This window comes from Stegostoma tigrinum, chromosome 45 (assembly GCF_030684315.1).
Source record: "Stegostoma tigrinum isolate sSteTig4 chromosome 45, sSteTig4.hap1, whole genome shotgun sequence".
NCBI classification, from domain to species: domain Eukaryota; kingdom Metazoa; phylum Chordata; class Chondrichthyes; order Orectolobiformes; family Stegostomatidae; genus Stegostoma; species Stegostoma tigrinum.
The window spans coordinates 5,412,295-5,431,552 of NC_081398.1; positions in this window are offsets into that span (position 1 = coordinate 5,412,295).

Genomic DNA, 19,258 nt, shown 5'->3' on the forward strand with positions numbered 1-19,258 from the left:
CTCTCCACCTATCTTCTTTACTCTCCATCTTCGGTCCGCCTCCCCCTCTCTCCCTATTTATTCCAGTTCCCTCTCCCCATCCCCCTCTCTGATGAAGGGTCTAGGCCCGAAACGTCAGCTTTTGTGCTCCTGAGATGCTGCTTGGCCTGCTATGTTCATCCAGCCTCACATTTTATTATCTTGGAATTCTCCAGCATCTGCAGTTCCCATTATCTCTTTACACCTTACCTTTGTTGCCATAGCCTGTTCCTGTGGGGAAAACATATGGATTGCATTAGATTAAACACTGGGGAAAAAGGAATTAAAAACTCACAACTTGTCATAGAATCCTTACAGTGTGGAAGCAAACTTTTCAACCCGTCCTGTCCACACTGACCCTCTGAATGGCCTAATTCATCACCTAAATTTTGTGATCAAACAATGGTCTTATCAATAAGTGGTGTGTAGGCTAACCCACACAGACCTACCCTATCCGTACAGCCCTGCCTTTTCCATGTCCAACCTACCAAGTCTTCAAATCCCCAGGAACTACAGATGAATCCACCTAAGCTGCACATTTTTGGACTGTGTGAGGAAACCCACTCAGACATGGGGAGAATATGTAAGCGCAACACAGACATTTGCCCAACAGTAGGATTGTACCCAAGTTACCAGTGCTGTGAGGGAGCAGCTCTGAGCACTGACCACCAACCACAAATATCAGCACAATTGATTCAACAGTAGGCTCTTTCAGAATTCAATGGGCTTTGTGTCCATTTCAGTCTTTTACGGGTAGGTGAACAGGTCAGATCTTACTTTGTAATGCAGCTTGGTGATCCTACTCCTCATCTTTTGATTTATTCATTCGTGGGTTGAGGGCATTGCCAACTAGGCCAGCATTTATTGCCCATCGCTAATTGCCCAGTGAGCAGTTAGGCGTCAGCAACATTGCTGTGGGGCTGGAGTCACGTGTAGGCCCAAAGAAACAATGATCGCAGTTTCCTTCTCTAAAGGACATTAGTCATCCAGATGAGCCTCTCCTGACAATTGACAATGATCATCATTAGACTCTTAATTCCATTCTGTTTTTCAACAGTGGAATTCAATTCCAAAACGGCAGGATTCAAACCAGTTTCCCCTAGAATTTGGGTCGAACACCTAATTCATCACCTAAACTTTATGGTCTTATGAATAAATGGTGAGGGTGTTTTCTTTCTTGGGGTTTTGTCATTTTGCCATTCCCAAACTTTAATTTTTCCTCCTTCCAATATCATCAGAGCCAGAATGTAAGAGGGAAAACTTCAGTATTTCCTGGGAATGAAGCCAAATCATACAGGTCTCTGATTCTAAATGGTGATAGATGCTAATTGATACATTTTTATGAAGCAATAATATCAAGGGATACAATTTTATCTTCGCTAAAGGAAATTAGCAAACCAGATGGGGTTTCCGTACTGACAGTCAGCAATGGATTTATGATCGTCATTAGAGTCCAAATTCCAGCTCTTTAAGGAGCTCAATTCTACCTTCTGTCATGGCAGGATTTGAAGCCAGATCCCCAGAACATACCACCCCACCAACCTCCGGATACAACGCATCATCCTCCGACACTTCCGCCATCTACAATCCGACCCCATCACCCAAGACATTTTTCCATCCCCACCCCTGTCTGCTTTCCGGAGAGACCACTCTCTCCGTGACTCCCGTGTTCGCTCCACACTGCCCTCCAACCCCACCACACCCGGCACCTTCCCCTGCAACCGCAGGAAATGCTACACTTGCCCCCACACCTCCTCCCTCACAGCCAATCCCAGGCCCCAAGATGACTTTCCATATTAAGCAGAGGTTCACCTGCACATCTGCCAATGTGGTATACTGCATCCACTGTACCTGGTGTGGCTTCCTCTACATTGGGAAAACCAAGCGGAGGCTTGGGGACCGCTTTGCAGAACACCTCCGCTTGGTTCGCAATAAACAACTGCACCTCCCAGTTGCAAACCATTTCCACTCCCCCTCCCATTCTTTAGATGACATGTCCATCATGGGCCTCCTGCAGTGCCACAATGATGCCACCCGAAGGTTGCAGGAACAGCAACTCATATTCCACTTGGGAACCCGGCAGCCCAATGGTATCAATGTGGACTTCACCAGCTTCAAAATCTCCCCTTCCCCCACCGCATCCCAAAACCAGCCCAGTTCGTCCCTTCCCCCCACTGCCCCACACAACCAGCCCAGCTCTTCCCCTCCACCCACTGCATCCCAAAACCAGTCCAACCTGTCTCTGCCTCCCTAACCTGCTCTTCCTCTCACCCATCCCTTCCTCCCACCCCAAGCCGCACCTCCATCTCCTACCTACTAACCTCATCCCACCTCCTTGACATGTCCGTCTTCCCTGGACTGACCTATCCCCTCCCTACCTATACTCCCCTCTCCACCAATCTTCTTTTCTCTCCATCTTCGGTCCGCCTCCCCCTCTCTCCCTATTTATTCCAGAACCCTCACACCATCCCCTTCTCTGATGAAGGGTCTAGGCCCGAAACATCAGCTTTTGTGCTCCTGAGATGCTGCTGGGCCTGCTGTGTTCATCCAGCCTCACATTTTATTATCCCCAGAACATTATCTGGGTCTCTAGATTTACTGACAAGTGATACTAACTCTCGAGCATTGCCACACTCTCTGGCCACCCTATTGGCCTGAGGCTGTTGCTAGATTGGGCATTGGGCTTCAAGGGCCTGAAATCAGGCCTGTGTGTGTCTTTGCCCCTGTCCAATCAACTTGCAGATGCAAGCCACCTCCCATTACGCATTACCTTTGACGCCATAGCCTGTTCCTGTGGGGAAAGGAAATGGATTGCACGAGATTGAACACTGGAGAAAAATGAATTAAAATCTCACAACTTGTCATAGAATCTTTACAGTGTGGAAGCAGAATTTTCAGCCCATCCAGACCACACCGACCCTCTGAAACCTCACCCACACAGACCTACCCTATCTGTACAGCCCTGCCTTTTACATGTCTGACCCACCAAGTCTTCAAATCCCCATAACTACAGATGAATCCACTGAACCTGCATATTTTTGGACTGTGTGAGAAACCCCACTCAGACATGGGGAGAATATATAAGCGCAAAACAATCATTTGCCCAACGGTAGGATTGAACCCAAGTTACCAGTGCTGTGAGGGAGCAGCTCTGAGCACTGACCATCAACCACAAATATCAGCACAATTGATTCCACAGTAGGCTCTTTCAGAATTCAATGGACTTTTTGTCCATTTCGTTCTTTTACAGGTAGGTGAACAGATAGGATCTTGCTTTGGAATGCAGCTCGGCAGTGATACTCCTCAACTTTTTATTTATTCATTCACAGGTTGAGGGCATTTCTGGTGAAGCCAGCATTCATTGTCCATTGCGAATTGCCCAGTGAGCAGTTAAGCATCAGCAACATTCCTGTGGGACTGGAGTCATGTGTAGGCCTGAACAAACAATGATCGCAGTTTCCTTCTCTAAAGGACATTAGTCATCCAGGTGGGCCCCACCCAACAATTGACAATCATCATCATTAGACTCTTAATTCCATCCTCTTTTGTAATAATGGAATTCAAATTCCACCATGGCAAGATTCAAACCAAGATCACCTAGAATTTGGGTCAAATGATGTCATTCATCACCAAAACTTTGTGGTCTTATGATTGTCTTATGAATGAATAGTGTGGATCTGGTCTATCTTGGGTTTTTGTAATGTTGCTATTATCAAACTTTAATTCTTCCTCCTTCCCAATGTCTTCAGAGCCAGAATGTAACAGGCAAGACTTCAGTATTTCCTGGGAATGAAGAAAAACCATACTTCTCTAAGATTCTAAATGGTGATTGATGCTATATGATACATTTTAATGAAGCAATAGTATCAAAGGATGTGATTTTATCTTCCCGAAAGGAAATTAGCAAATGAGATGGGGTTTTTGTTCAGACAATCAGCAATGGATTTATGATCATCATTTGAGTCTAAATTCCAGCTCTTTATTGAGCTCAATTCCATCTCCTGTCACAGATAACAAAGTGTGAAGCTGGACGAACACAGCAGGCCAAGCAGCATCTCAGGAGCACAAAAGCTGATGTTTCGGGCCTAGACCCTTCATCAGAGGCCCGAAATGTCAGATTTGTGCTCCTGAGATGCTGCTTGGCCTGCTGTGTTCGTCCAGCTTCACACTTTGTTATCTTGGATTCTCCAGCATCTGCAGCTCCCATTATCTCCCTCACCACCTCCTGTCATGACTAGATTCATACCCAGATTATCAGAACATTATTTGGATCTCTACATTAACAGACAAGTGATACTATCTCTTGTCTATCGCCTCACTCTCCGGCCAGCTTGTTGACCTGAGGCTGTTGCTAGATGGGGCATTGGGCATTCAAGGGCCTGAAATCAGGCCTGTGTGTGTCCTTGCCCCTGTCCAATCAGCTTGCAGATGCAAGCCACCTCCCTTTACACCTTACCTTTGTTGCCATAGCCTGTTCCTGTGGGGAAGAGAAATGGATTGCATGAGATTGAACACTGGAGAAAAATGAATTAAAAGCTCACAACTTGTCATAGAACATATAAGAGAACATGTAAGCTTAACACGGACATTTGCCCAAGGGTAGGATCGCACCCAAGTTGCTCGTGCTGTGAGGCAGCAGTTCAAACTGCTGACCACCAACCACAAACATCAACACCATTGATTCAACAGTAGGCTCTTTCAGAATTCAATGGACTTTGTGTCCATTTCATTCTTTTACAGGTAGGTGAACAGGTTGGATCTTTCTTTGTAATGCAGCTCGGTGGCCCTACTCCTCGAGTTTTTATTTATTCATTCACGGGTTTGAGGGCATTGCTGGTGAGGCCAACGTTTATTGCCCTTCGCTAATCGTCACGAACACATAAGGATGGCAGTTTCCTTCTCTAAAGGACATTGGTCATCCAGATGGGCTTCTCCCTACAATTGACAATGATCATCATTAGACTCTTAATTCCATTCTGTTTTTTAAATAATGGAACTGAAATTCCACCATGGCAGGATTCAAAGCAGGGCCCCCTAGAAGTTCGGACTTTGGGATAACCGACTGGCATTATGACCACTTTTACCATCATCTTCTCTCAATGTGTTTGCACACTAGAGTGAGAGACCCCCAGATTGAAGGGATGACACTTTTGAACTCAGATGAAGAACAAATTTTCTGCCACGGGCGGTGATTTTGTGGAACTCACAGAACACTGTTGATGACAATTAATTGTGTGTCTTTCAGACAAAGATAGGTTGGATGATGATTTTCAACGAGGGGATCAAGGGTTTCGGAGAGAAGGCAGGAGAATGGGAATGAGAAATATATCAGTCACTCTCGATTGGGGGTGAAGACTCAATGGGCCGAATGGCCTAATTCAACATTTGAATTTTGTGGTCTTACTGTGACCTTATGAATACATGGTGAGGATCTGTTCTATCTTGGGTGTGTGTAATTTTGCCGTTATCACACTTCGATTCTTCCTCCTCCCAATATCATCAGAGCCAGACTGTAAGAGGCAAGACTTCAGTATTTCCTGGGAATGAAGCAAAATCATACTGATCTATGATTCTAAATGGTGGTTGATGCTAATTGATACATTTTGATGAAGCAATAGTATCAAGAGGGACTATTCTACCTTCCCTAAAGGACATTAGCAAACCAGATGGATTCTTTGTCCTGATAATCAGCAATGGATTCATGATCATCTTTGGAGTCTAAATTCCAGCTGTTTATTGAGCTTTATTCCACCTTTGGTCATGGCAGGATTTGAACCCAGATCCCCAGACCATTATCTGGGTCTCTATATTAACAGACAAGTCATACTATCACTCGGACATTGCCACTTTCTCTGGTCACCCTATTGGCCTGAGGCTGTTGCTAGATTGGGCATTGGCTTCAAGGTCCTGAAATCAGGCCTGTGTGTGTCTTTGCCCCTGTCCAATCAACTTGCAGATGAAAGCCACCTCCCTTTATACCTTACCTTTGTCGCCATAGCCTGTTCCTGTGTGGAAAGGAAATGGATTGCATTAGATTGAACACTGGACAAAAATGAATACAAATCTCACAACTTGTCATAGAATCCTTACAGTGTGGAAGCAGACTTGTCAGTCCATCCAGACCATACTGAACATACGAAGTATCCTAAACGTACAACTCTGCCTTTCACATGTCTAACCTACGAAGTCTTCAAATCTCCAGGAACTACAGATGAATCCACTGAACCTGCACGTTTTTGGACTGTGTATGGAAACCCTTTCAGACACATGGAGAATACTTACGCACAACACATTTATTTCCCCATGGGTGGCATTGAACCCAAGTTACAAGTGCTGTGAGGCAGCAGTACGAACCACTGACCACCCAACCACAAATAGCAACACAATTGACTCAACAGTGGGCTCTTTCAGAATTCAATGGACTTTTTGTCCATTTTGTTCTTTTACAGGGAGGTGAACAGGTAGGATCTTCCTATGTAATGCAGCTTGCGGGTCCTACTCCTCATCTTTTTATTTATTCATTCATGGGTTGAGGACATTGCCGGCAAGGCCAGCATTTATTGTCCATTGTTAATTGCCCGGTGAGCAGTTAAGCATCTGTAACATTGCTGTGGGACCGGAGTCACATGTCCGTCAGAACACATAAGGATGGCAGGTTCCTTCTCTAAAGGACATTAATCATCCAGATGGGCTTCTCCCAACAATTGACAATGATCATCATTAGAATCTTAATTCCATTCTGTTTTTTTAATAATGGAATTGAGATTCCACCATGGCAGGATTCAAACCAGGGAGCTCTCCAATTTGTGTCTCTGGAATAACAGACTATTGTTATGATCACGAGACCATCATCTTCTCTCAATGTGTTTGCACACCTGAGGGAGAGACGAAGACCCTCAGATTGAAGGGACGACCCTTTAGAACTGTGATGAGGAACAATTTTTCAGCTATAGGTGGTGACTCTGTGTCACTCAGAGAGTACTGTGGATGACAATTAATTGTGTGTCTTTAAGGCAAAGATAGATACGTTTCTGATTTTCATCGAGGGGATCAAGGGTTTTGGGGAGAAGGCAGGAGAATGGGATTGAGAAATATATCAGTCACTATCGATTAGTGGAGCAGACTCAATGGGCTGAATGGCTGAAATCATCACCTAAATTTTATGGTCTTGCTATGGTCTTATGAATAAATGGTGAGGATCTTGTCTATCTTGGGTGTGTGTAATTTTGCCATTATCAAACTTTGATTCTTCCTCCTCCCAATATCATCAGAGCCAGACTGTAAGAGGCAAGACTTCAGTATTTCCCGGGAATGAAGCAAAATCATACTACACTATGATTCTAAATGGTGGTTGATGTTAATTGATACATTTTTATGAAGCAATAGTATCAAGAGATACTATTTTATCCTCCCTGAAGGACATTAGTGAACCTGATTGGGTTTTTCGTCCTGACAATCAGCAACAGATTTATGATCATCATTAGAGTCAAGACTCCAGCCGTTTACTGAGCTCAATTCTACTTTCAGTAATAGCAGGATTTGAACTCAGATCACCAGAACATTATCTGGGTTGCTTGATTTAGAGACAGGTGATACTATGACTTGGCCATCTCCTCATTCAGCAGTCGCCCTATGGGCCTGAGGCTGTTGCTAGATGGAACATTGGGCTTCAAGGGCCTGAAATCAGGCCTGTGTGTGTCTTTGCCCCTGTCCAATCTGCTTGCAGACACATACCACCTCCCCCTCCACAATACCTTTGGAGCCATAGCCTGTTCCTGCAGGGGAAAGAAATGGATTGCATTAGATTGAACACTGGAGAGAAATGAATTAAATTCTTGAAACTTGCCACAGTCTCCTTACACTGTGTGTTCAGCCCATCCAGTCCACACTGACACTCTGAAACCCTTATCTGTAAAAACCTGACTTTCCGATGTCTAACCCACCAAGCTGTCAAACCTCCAGGAGCTGCAGGCCAGACAAGCTAACCTGCACATTTTTGGACTGTGTTAGGAAACCCGCTCGGACATGGTGAGAACATAGAAATTCCACACAGGTGGTGACCCAAGGGTAGGATTGAACCCCTGGTGATGTGAGGCAGCAATGCAAGGCATTGAGCCAACAACCACAAATATCAACACAATTGATTCAACGGTCAGCTCTTTCGGAATTCGATGGACAATGTGTCCATTTCATTCTTTTACAGGTACATGGACAGTTTGGACCTTGTTGTTTAATGCAACTTGGGGATCCTACTCTTCATCATTTTTAGTCATTCATTCAGGGGTTGAGGGCATTGCTGGTGGAGCCCGCATGGGCTGCCCATTACTAATTGCCCAGTGAGCAGTTAAGCGTCAGCAAACATTGCTGTGGGACTGGAGTCACATGTCGACCGGGACACTATCAATGGCAGTTTGCTTCTCTAAAGGACATTGGTCAGTTGGATTGGATTCGCTCAACAGTTGACAATGATCATCATTAGACTTTCAAATCCATTCTGTTTTTTAATAATTGAATTCAAATTCCACAGTGGCAGGATTCAAATATGAATATCCCAGAACGCGGGTCTCTGGAATAACAGACTGGTGATAAGACCACTAGACCATCATATTTTCTCAACGTATTTGCACACCAGTAGGAGAGACTTGGACCTGAGGGTGCAGCCTCAGATTAAAGGGACCACCCTTCAGAACTAAGATGAGGAGGAACTTCTTCAGCCCGAAGGTGGTGACTCTGTAGAATTTACAGAGGACTGTGGACGACAATTAACTGCGTGTCTTTCAGACAAAGATAGATAGGTTTGTGATTTTCAAAGAGAGGATCAAGGGTTACCGGGAGAAGGCAGGAGAATGGGAATGAGAAATTTATCAGTAGCTACCAATCGGTGGAGCAGACTCAATGGGCCGAATAGCCTAATTCAAAACCTAAATTTTGTGGTCTTACTATGATCTTATAAATAAATAGTGAGGATCTGTTCTATCTTGGGGTTTTGTAATTTTGCCATTATCAAAATTCAATTCTTCCTCCTCTCAATATCATCACAGCCTGAATGTAAGAGGCAAGACTTCAGTATTTCCTGGGAATGAAGCAAAATTTGCTTTTCTTCTTTTCCAATATCAGAGGACTGAGTAGTCAATACAAAACCCCCTAAATGTATCCTCAAATGTTACAGTAAATGCATTTTTTCTTTCTTCTGCCAGTAATTTCCAACACAAGAAATACAGCCAATTAATACTTAGCAACGAAGGAGGAAATTGGAAGATTCACTTTGCAGTGAAATGCTTTGTGCCTGTCTGTGGCCAACACCTTTTGCTGCCAACTCTCCCTGCCCTCAGTCCTTTGGAGAAGCCGATTTCTAAAATTAAAGATCATACCTTTGATGTCTTTACCTTTTCCTGTGGAGAAAACAGATTGTGTTAATGAACAGCGACTGCAGAGAGTCAGTCGTGCATTTACATTCTCCATTCTATTGGATTAAGATTTGAAATGAAGGCAGAAATTGCAGGAGAAACTCAACAGGTCTGGCAGCGTCCGGGAGCAATGGAACAGAGTCAGATGTGCTGAGGAGTGACAGATGGAGTTTAATACAAATAAAAGCGAGGCATTGCGTTTTGGGAATGCAAATCAGGGCAGGGCCTATGGACTTATGAGTCGTTTTCTTCAGTCTTTCTGCGTGCAAATAATATTCATCTCCTGTACTCTTCCTGCCAAAGTGTGTGACCTCACATTTCCCCACATTATGTTTCATCTGCCAAGTCTTTTGTCCACTGCCTTAACTCATCTATATCCCTCTGCAGTCTCTATTTCTTACCCTCAGCACTCGTTTGCCTACCTGATATTTGTGTGAGTTTTGTACATTTGGCAATATTACTCATTCAAATCGTTAATATATATTGTCAATAATAAACTATTGAAGATTTCAGAACTGGGGGTCATAGTTTTCCGAATTAGAGGGGATAGAAAGCATTTCTACAGCAAAGAGTAGTCGGGGTTTGGAACTCTCTTACAAAAAAGGTGGGATGTGAATGGAATGGGCTGCTAGGGGAAGAGGTGGAGGCTGGCACTGTTGCAAAACTTAAAAAGACATCTGGATGGGTACATGAATAGGAAGTGTTTCAAGGGATGTGGGCCAAATGCTGGCAAATGAGACCAGATTCATTAGCAAAGTCTGATCCTTATGGGCATGTTGGAGCAAAGAGTCTGTTTCCATACTGCGCTGCTCTATGACTGTAAATGGTGTGTGGCGCTAATTAATACCGTTTTATGAAGCAGTAGTATCAAGAGACAAGGTCCCAAGGTCCCCTCTCTGATGAAGGGTCTAGGCCCGAAACGTCAGCTTTTGTGCTCCTGAGATGCTGCTTGGCCTGCTGTGTTCATCCAGCCTCACATTTTATTATCAAGGTCCCAAGGCAGCCTGGTGGAGTTATGCTACAGACCAGCCATGAGTTTATTGAATGGCGGAGTGGGCTCAAGGGGCAGAATGGCCGGGCTCTATTCCTATGTTCCAATAATTGTGACTCCCAGCCCTGAGTCCTTTGGTGCACCACTGGCCACCAATAGACAGGAGAGATGAATGAGCTGTATTATAAGGTGGGGTCGTTAGATCTTGCTGGTGGGGAGTTTTGAGGTTGATGGTGCAATTGTTGAAAACTACAGCCTTGCAGCTACTGACTGGGGTAATTTTTAGGAAGGAATTGGTTGAGCACGTTGCCCTATAGACAATTGAGGAACTTCAATTGTCAGTGAATCCAATGTAAGGACCCCATAGCATGACCTGCTCTTGCCTTGCAATGCACGAAAGATACTTACCAACCGAACGGGGTTGGGGATTCGGTGGGGAATGGGAGCTCTCAATCAGAGTTCAGCTCTTGAGGGATTGAGTTGCGGTGTATTGAGTATGGGATGGGGGGCAAGTTGCCCACCAGCAGTCACGATTCCTGCCCCATTACCCTTCTATTTAGCTGTGGCTTTTGTCTCTCTACTCTCCCTGGACATTCCAGTACATGCCCCACCAGCAGGGTCTCCAGTGTAGTGTCTGAGTGCAAGAATCTCCAGTCGTCCGATTAGTCTGAGGCTGTTGCTAGACGGGTCAGTTGGACTTCAAGGTCCTGAAATCAGGCCTGTGCGTCTTTGCCTCTGTTCAATCTGCTTGCAGACACCAAGCCACCTCCCTCTCCTCCATACCTTTGGATCCGTAGCCTGTTCCTGTGGGGAAAAGAAATGGACAGCGCTAGTTTGAACACTGCAGAAAAGTGAATTAAAGACTCACAACTTCTCGCAGAATCCTTACAGTGACCCTCTAAAGATCATCCCACCCAGACTCACTCAATCTGTGGAATTCTGCCTTTCCCATGTCGACAGCCACCAATCTGTACATCCCTGCAAACTGCAGGCCAGTCCAACTAGCCTGAGCAATCTTGAACTGTGAGAAGAAACCCATCCAGACACAAGGACAATATGCAAGGCCCACACAGACAGTCACCCGAGGGTAGGGTTGAAACCAGGTCCCTGGCGCTGTGAGGCAGCAGTGCTGACCACTGAGCCACCAACCACAAATTTCAACACAATTGACTTAACAGTAGGCTCTTTCAGAATTCAATGGACTTTGTGTTCATTTTTCTCTTTTACAAAGCGGTGGGATTATGTTGTGTAATGCAGCTCGGTGGTCCTACTCCTCATCTTTTTTATTTATTCATTCACAAGTTGAGGACATTGCTGGCAAGGCCAGCATTTATTGCCCATTGTTAATTGCCCAGTGGGCAGTTAAGAGTCAGCAACATTGCTGTGGGACTGGAGTCACGTGTAGGCCAGAACACAGAAGGATGGCATTTTTGTTCCCTTAAGGACTTTGGTCAGCCTGATGGGCTTCTCCCCAAAAATTGACAGTGATCATCATTAGACTCTTAATTCCATTCTGATTTTTAATAATTGAGTTCAAATTCCACCATGCTAGGATTCAAACCAGGGTCCTCCAGAACTTGGGTCTCTGGAATAACAGACTAGTGTTAAGACTACTAGACCATAATCTTCTCTTAATGTGCTTGCACACCAGTAGGAGAGGTTAGGGCCTGAGGATACAGCCTCAGATTGAAGGGACTACCCTTTAGAACTAAGATAAGGAGAAATTTCTTCACCCTGAGCTTGGTGACTCTGTGGAACTCACAGAGGAGGACAATTAATTGACTATCTTTAAAACAAAGATAGACAGTTTTGTAATCTTCAAAAAGGTCATCAAGTGTTATGGGGAGAAAGCAGGAGAATGGAAATGGGGAACATATCAGTCACTATTGATTGGCGGTGCAGGGTCAATAGCCCCAATGGCCTAATTCAACTCCAAACTTCTGTGGACTTACTATAACCTTATGAATAAATAGTGAGAGTCCGGACTATCTTGCGTTTTGGTAATTTTAACATTTTCAAACTTTGGTTCTTCCTCTTCCTAATATCATCAGAGCCAGAAAGTAAGAGGCAACACTTCAGTATTTCCTGGGAATGAAGCAAAATGTGCTTATCTTCTTTTCCAATATCAGTGGGCTGACTACTTAACACAAAACCCCTCTCATGCCTCCTCAAAAGTAACAATATATGCATATTTCTTTCACTGGCCAATAATTTCTAGCACAAGAAATTCAGCCAATTAATACTTAGCAACAAAAGAGAAGATGGGGATATTCAGAATAACTTAGCTGTGAAGGCGTTTGTGTCTGCCACCAACGCCTTTTATTGAAAACTCTCCCTGCCCTCAATCCTTTGGAGGAGTCAATTTCTAAAATTGAAGATGCTACCTTTTCCATCTCGACCTTTTCCTGTGGAAGAAAGACATTGTATTAATAAACAGCATCTGCAGAAAGCTAATCCTACATTTACATTTTTGGCGCAATTGGATTAAGATTTGAAATGAATACAGAAATTGCGGGAGAAACTCAGTAGGTTTTGTCAGAATTTGTGAGGAATGAAACAGAGTCAGATAGTCCGCAAAGTGGCAGATGGAGTTTAATAGAAATAAAACTGAGGCATTGTGTTTTCGAAAGGCAAATCAGGGCTGGTCTAACACACTTATTAGTAGCTTTCTTCAGCCTTTCTGCATGCAAATAATATTCAGCTCCTGTATTCTTTCTGCCAAAGTGTGTGACCTCACATTTCCCCAAATTATGTATCCATCTGCAAAGTCTTTTGTCCACTTTCTTAATGCATCCATACCCCTCTGCAGTATCTATGTCTCGCCCTCAGTGTTCGTTTGCCTACTTGATATTTTTGTGACATTTGTAAATTTGGAAATGTTACATGCCTCATCCAAATCATTGATACATATTGTCAATAATAAAATATTGAAGATTTCAGAACTGGGGTGGGGTGGGGGGGTGGCGCGGTGATAGTTTAAGAATTGGGGCCAGGCCATTCGGGGAGATGTTAGAAAACACTTCTACAGCAAAGAGCACTGGAGGTTTGGCACTCTTCCTCAAAAGGTGGTGTGTGTGTGGAATGGGCTGCCAGGGAAAGTGGTGGACGCTGGTACAATATTTAATAGGCATCTGGATAGGTACACGGATAGGAGGGGTTTAGAGGGATATGGGCCAAATGTTGGCAAGTGGGACTAGATTAATTTGGGAAATCTGGTCGATATGGACAAGTTGGAGCAAAGGGTCTGTTTCCATACTGCACTGCTCTATGACTGTAAATGGTGTGTGATGCTAATTGATACATTTTTATGAAGCAATAGTATCAAGAGACAATGTCCCAAGGCAGCCTGGTGGAGTTATGCTACAGACCAGCCATGAGTTTATTGAATGGCGGTGTGGACTCAAGGGGCAGAATGTCCTGGCTCTATTCCTATGTTCCAATAATCGTGACTCCCAGCCCTAAGTCCTTTGGTGCACCACTGGCCACCAATAGACAGGAGAGATGAATGAGCTGTATTATAAGGTGGGGTCGTTAGATCTTGCTGGTGGGGAGTTTTGAGGTTGATGGTGCAATTGTTGAAAACTACAGCCTTGCAGCTACTGATTGGGGTAATTTTCAGGAAGGAATTGGTTGAGCACGTTGCCCTATAGACAATTGAGGAACTTCAATGGTCAGTGAATACAATGTGAGGACCTCATATCATGACCCGCTCTTGCCTTGTAATGCACGAAAGATATTTACCAACTGAACGGGGTTGGGGATTCGGTGGGGAATGGGGGCTCTCAATCAAAGGGCAATGCATAAGGGACTAGTAATGGTGCATTGAGTATGGGATGGGGTCAAGTTGCCCACCACCTGTCAAAATCCCTGCCCAATTGCCTTTATATTTAGCTGAGACTTTTGTCTCTCTACTCTCCCTGGACATATCCCACCAGCAGGGTCTGCAGTGTAGTGTCTGAGTGCAAGAATCTCGGGCCATCTGATTGGTCTGAGGCTGTTGCTAGACGGGACTTTTGGACTTCAAGGTTCTGAAATCAGGTGTTTGTCTATCTGTTTGCAGATGCCAAGCCACCTCTCCCTATGCCTTACCTTTGGAGCCATAGCCTGTTCCTGTGGGGAAAAGTAATGGATAGCGTTAGTTTAAACACTGGAGAAAAATGAATTAAAGACCCACTGGCATTTTCGTTCCCTAAAGGACATTGGTCATCCAGATGGGCTTCAGCCAACAATTGCCAATGATCATCATTAAACTCTTAATTCCATTCTGTTTTTTTTTCAGAACTGAAGTCAATTTCCACTATAGCAGGGTTCAAACAGGGTCCCCCCCAGAACTTGGGTCTTTGGAGTAACAGACTAGCGATAAGACCACTAGACTATAATCTTCTCTCAAACTGTTTGCACACCAGGAGGAGAGGTTAGGGCCCGAAGATACAGCCTCAGATTGAAGGGATTACCCTTTAGAACTAAGATGAGGAGGAATTTCTTCAGCTGGAGGGCGGTAACTTTGTGGAACTCACAGAGGACTGTGGAGGGCAATTAATTGAGTGTCTTTAAGACAAAGGTAAATAGGTTTGTTATTTTCAAAGAGAGGATCAAGGGTTACCGAGAGAAGGCAGGAGAATGGGAATGAGAAATATCAATTGGTGGAGCAGACTCAATGAGCCGAATAGCCTAATTCAACACCTAAATTTTGAGGTCTTACTGTAGTCTTATGAATTAATGGTGAGGGTCTGTTCTATCTTGGGGTTTTGTAATTTTGCTGTTATCACACTTCGATTCTTCCTCCTCTCAATATCACCAGAGCCAGAATGTAAGAGGCAAGACTTCAGTATTTCCTGGGAATGAAGCAAAATTTGCTTTTCTTCTTTTCCAATATCAGAGGACTGAGTAGTCAATACAAAACCCCCTAAATGTATCCTCAAATGTTACAGTAAATGCATTTTTTCTTTCTTCTGCCAGTAATTTCCAACACAAGAAATACAGCCAATTAATACTTAGCAACGAAGGAGGAAATTGGAAGATTCACTTTGCAGTGAAATGCTTTGTGCCTGTCTGTGACCAACACCTTTTGCTGCCAACTCTCCCTGCCCTCAGTCCTTTGGAGAAGCCGATTTCTAAAATTAAAGATCATACCTTTGATGTCTTTACCTTTTCCTGTGGAGAAAACAGATTGTGTTAATGAACAGCGACTGCAGAGAATCAGTCGTGCATTTACATTCTCCATTCTATTGGATTAAGATTTGAAATGAAGGCAGAAATTGCAGGAGAAACTCAACGGGTCTGGCATGAGGAATGAAACAGTCAGATGTGCTGAGGAGCAGCAGGTGGAGCTTTAGAAAACCAAAAGTGAGGTACTGTGCTTTGGAAAGGCAAATCAGGGCAGGACTTATAAACTTAAAAGTAAGATCCTGCAAAGCACTGCTGAAGAAAGAGACCTTGAGGTGGAGGTTCATATTTCCTTGAAGGTGGAGTCCCTGGTGGGCAGGACAGTAAAGACAGTGTTTGATACATTTATCTTTATTGGTCAGTGAATTGAGTGTGGGAGTTGGGATGTCATGTTGAGGCCATAAAGGACATTTATTAAGCTACATTTGGAATACTGCTTTCAATTTTGACCTCCCTCCTATAGGAAAGCTTTTGTTAAAGGATGCAGAGAAAGATTTACAAGAATGTTGCTGGATTTGGAAGGCTTGAGCAAGAGGGAGAGGTGGGGTTTATTTTTTTTTGGTGCATCGGATGCCGAGTTGAGGACCTGATGGAAGGTTATTAAATCATGAGGGGCATGGATAGTGTGAATAGATGAGGTCTTTTTTCCCAGGTTGGGGAGCCCAAAATTAGAGGGGCATAGGTTTAAGGTGAGAGGGGAAAGATTTAAAAGGGGCTTCAAGGGCAACACTTTAACTCAGAGGGTGATGTTTGTATGGACTGAGCTGCCAGATGAAGTGGTCGAGGCTGGTACAACATGTAAAAGGCATATTCTGGGTGGATATATGACAGAATGGGTTTTAATGGACATGGGCCAAATGTTGACAAATGGGGTTAGATCAATTCAGGATATCTGGTCATCACAAATGTGATGGGCTGAAGGCTCTGATTCCGTCCTGTACATCCCTATGCTTCTATGACTCCTAATGCTTTTTTCTTTCACTGGTCAGTAACTTCTAACACAAAAAATTCATACATTTATCACTTAGCCACAAGAGGGAGGAGATGTCAAGATTTAGGGTAACTTCGCAGTGAAGGAGTTTGTGTCTGTCATCTATACCTTTTATTGAAAACTCTCCCTGCCCCCACTCCTTTGGAGAAGCCAATTTCTAAACTGGAAGATAATACCTTTGCTGTCTTTACCCTTTCCTGTGGAGAAAACAGATTGCGTTAATAAACAGCGACTGCAGTGAGTCAGTCGTACATTTCCATTTTCAGCTCTATTGGATTAAGATTTGAAATGAAGCCAGAAATTTCAGGCGAAACTCAGCAGGTCTGGCAGCGTCCGGGAGGAATGGAACAGAGTCAGATGGAGTTTCATAGAACTAAAAGTGAGGTGTGGTGTTTTCGAAAGGCAAATCAGGGGCAGGGCTTATAGACTTAATGATAGGGTCCTGGGGAGTGCTGCAGAACAAAGAGACCTTGGGGTACAGGTTCAGCTTTTCTTGAAATTGGAGTCACAGATACACAGGGTAATGAAGAAGGCAGCTTCTATGCTTGCCTTTATTGGTCAGTGCATTGATTATAGGAATTGGGATGTTATATGAGGCAAATGGGACTCAATTAATATAGGGTGCACTGTCAGCATGGCCAAGTTAGACCAAAAGGTTTGTTTCCATGCTAATACACTTCTATGACTCTATGAAACTCTGTGCCTCACGTGAAGTGGCTATCTACCACACAAAAGGTTAAAGGAATATATTTTTTGTTCGGGGTAACATGGCAACAAAGGGGTTTGTGCTTGTGTCTTTCACCAACACATTTTGTTGCTCACTCTCTCTCTGTCCTTCCATTCGACAAATCGATTTTTAAAAAATTAAGCACAATACCTTTACTGTCACAACCTTTCCCTGCGGGACAGAAAGATTGTTAATGAACGACATGTGCATGGAATCAATTGAGTGCTTGCACTCTCGGCTCAGTTGTTTAAACATTTGGCTCATTCTGAATTACACAGTCTTGGAGCAGCATTCCTTTCCAAAGTTAAATGAACATGCAGTTCACATCCGTTTGTTTGAGTTTATTCATCTCTTCACCCTTTTTCATGTGAATATTGGCCTCTCATACAATGATTGAGTCATAATCTGACCAAATAAACCTTCCAGCATGCACTCATTCATTGTCATAAGATTCTAACAGGACTTGATAGGGGTAAATGCAGAAATGATGCTCCTGATAGTGGAGGAGACCAGAACCAGGAGCTCACAATCTGAAGGAGATGGGGTAGGGCTGTCATGAAGAGAACTGTCTTCTCCCAGAGAGCGAGGAGCTTGTGGAATTCCCTGCCATAGATTACGGTTGAGGTCAATACACGGAGTGCTTTCAAAAAAGAGTTGAGGTATTGAGGGTTGTGGAAGAGAAAGCAGGATCAGGGGTCTGAGTCGGATGATCAGGCATGATAGCCTTGATTGGCAGAGCAGATTCAAAGGGTTGAATGGCCTACTCCTCTCTGGAGTTTAATTATCTCTTCCCCCTTCAATTATGAATAACTAACCTCGTTGTATCTCTGTTCCCAAATTAAAAATTGCAGTGATTTGAAAAAAAATCAAGTTATTGTCCCCTTTGCATTCAGTTTCTTGAACCTTGTAGAGCATCGGACAGTCATAGAGTCATGCAGCAAGGAAACAGCCCCTTCAGTCCAACCAGTCAGTGCCAACTACAATCTAAAATAAAACTACTCCCACCTGCCTCCACTTGGCCCATATTCCTCCGAACCGTTCTTATTTCATGAGCTTATCCAAATGTATTTTAAACATTGTAACTGTGCCCACCGCTTCGTTTGGAAGTTCATTCCCCACACGAACCACACTCTGTGCAAAATGTTGCCCCTCATGTATTTTTCAAATCTCTCTCCTCTCACCTGAAAAATACTCTTGGAATCATCAACCCTAGGGAAAAGTTCCTTGTCATTTTTTTAATCATGATTTTATAAACCTCTCTGAGGTCACCCGCAGCCACCTAGGCTGAAGTGAAAAAAAATCCCAGCCACTCCTTGTAACTCAAACCATCCATCCCCAGCAATATCCTGGTAAATCTCTTTTGAACCCTCTCCAGCTTAATTATATCCTTCATATAACAGGGAGGGTCAGAACTGGACACAGAACCGGCCTCACCAACATCCTGTACGACCTTAACATGACGTCCCAACTCCTATACTCACAGGTCTGAGCAACGTAGGCAAGTGTGCTAAACACCTTCTTAACCATCCTGTCTACATATTGATGCAATGTTTTGAAGGGACCATTCAAGCGCAGATAGTGTTTGAGATGCAGGGCATACTTTTGCTTTTTGTTGAAACACAGCCAGTAATTCACTTTGCTGTGGAAAATCTACGATACTCCTGAATTAATTGGGCACAGAAGTTTTATCAAAAGGAAACTTTTAAGTTGGATGTATTAGTGTTGTGGTCTTGTCAGTCACCTCATCTCAAGGCAGGTCAGGCTTGCGTCATTTAAAAAGTACTTGGTTAACAGAAGTATAGACCCACATTGGGGATAAATGTTGATTTCTCCAGCAAATTACTTGGACCTATATGGAATGATTCATTGTGTCGACTAGTTAGCTGAACCTAGATAATATGCAATTGCCTAAATTCATTTTTAAAGTTTTCTTTTCAAAATAAATATATTTATTCCTC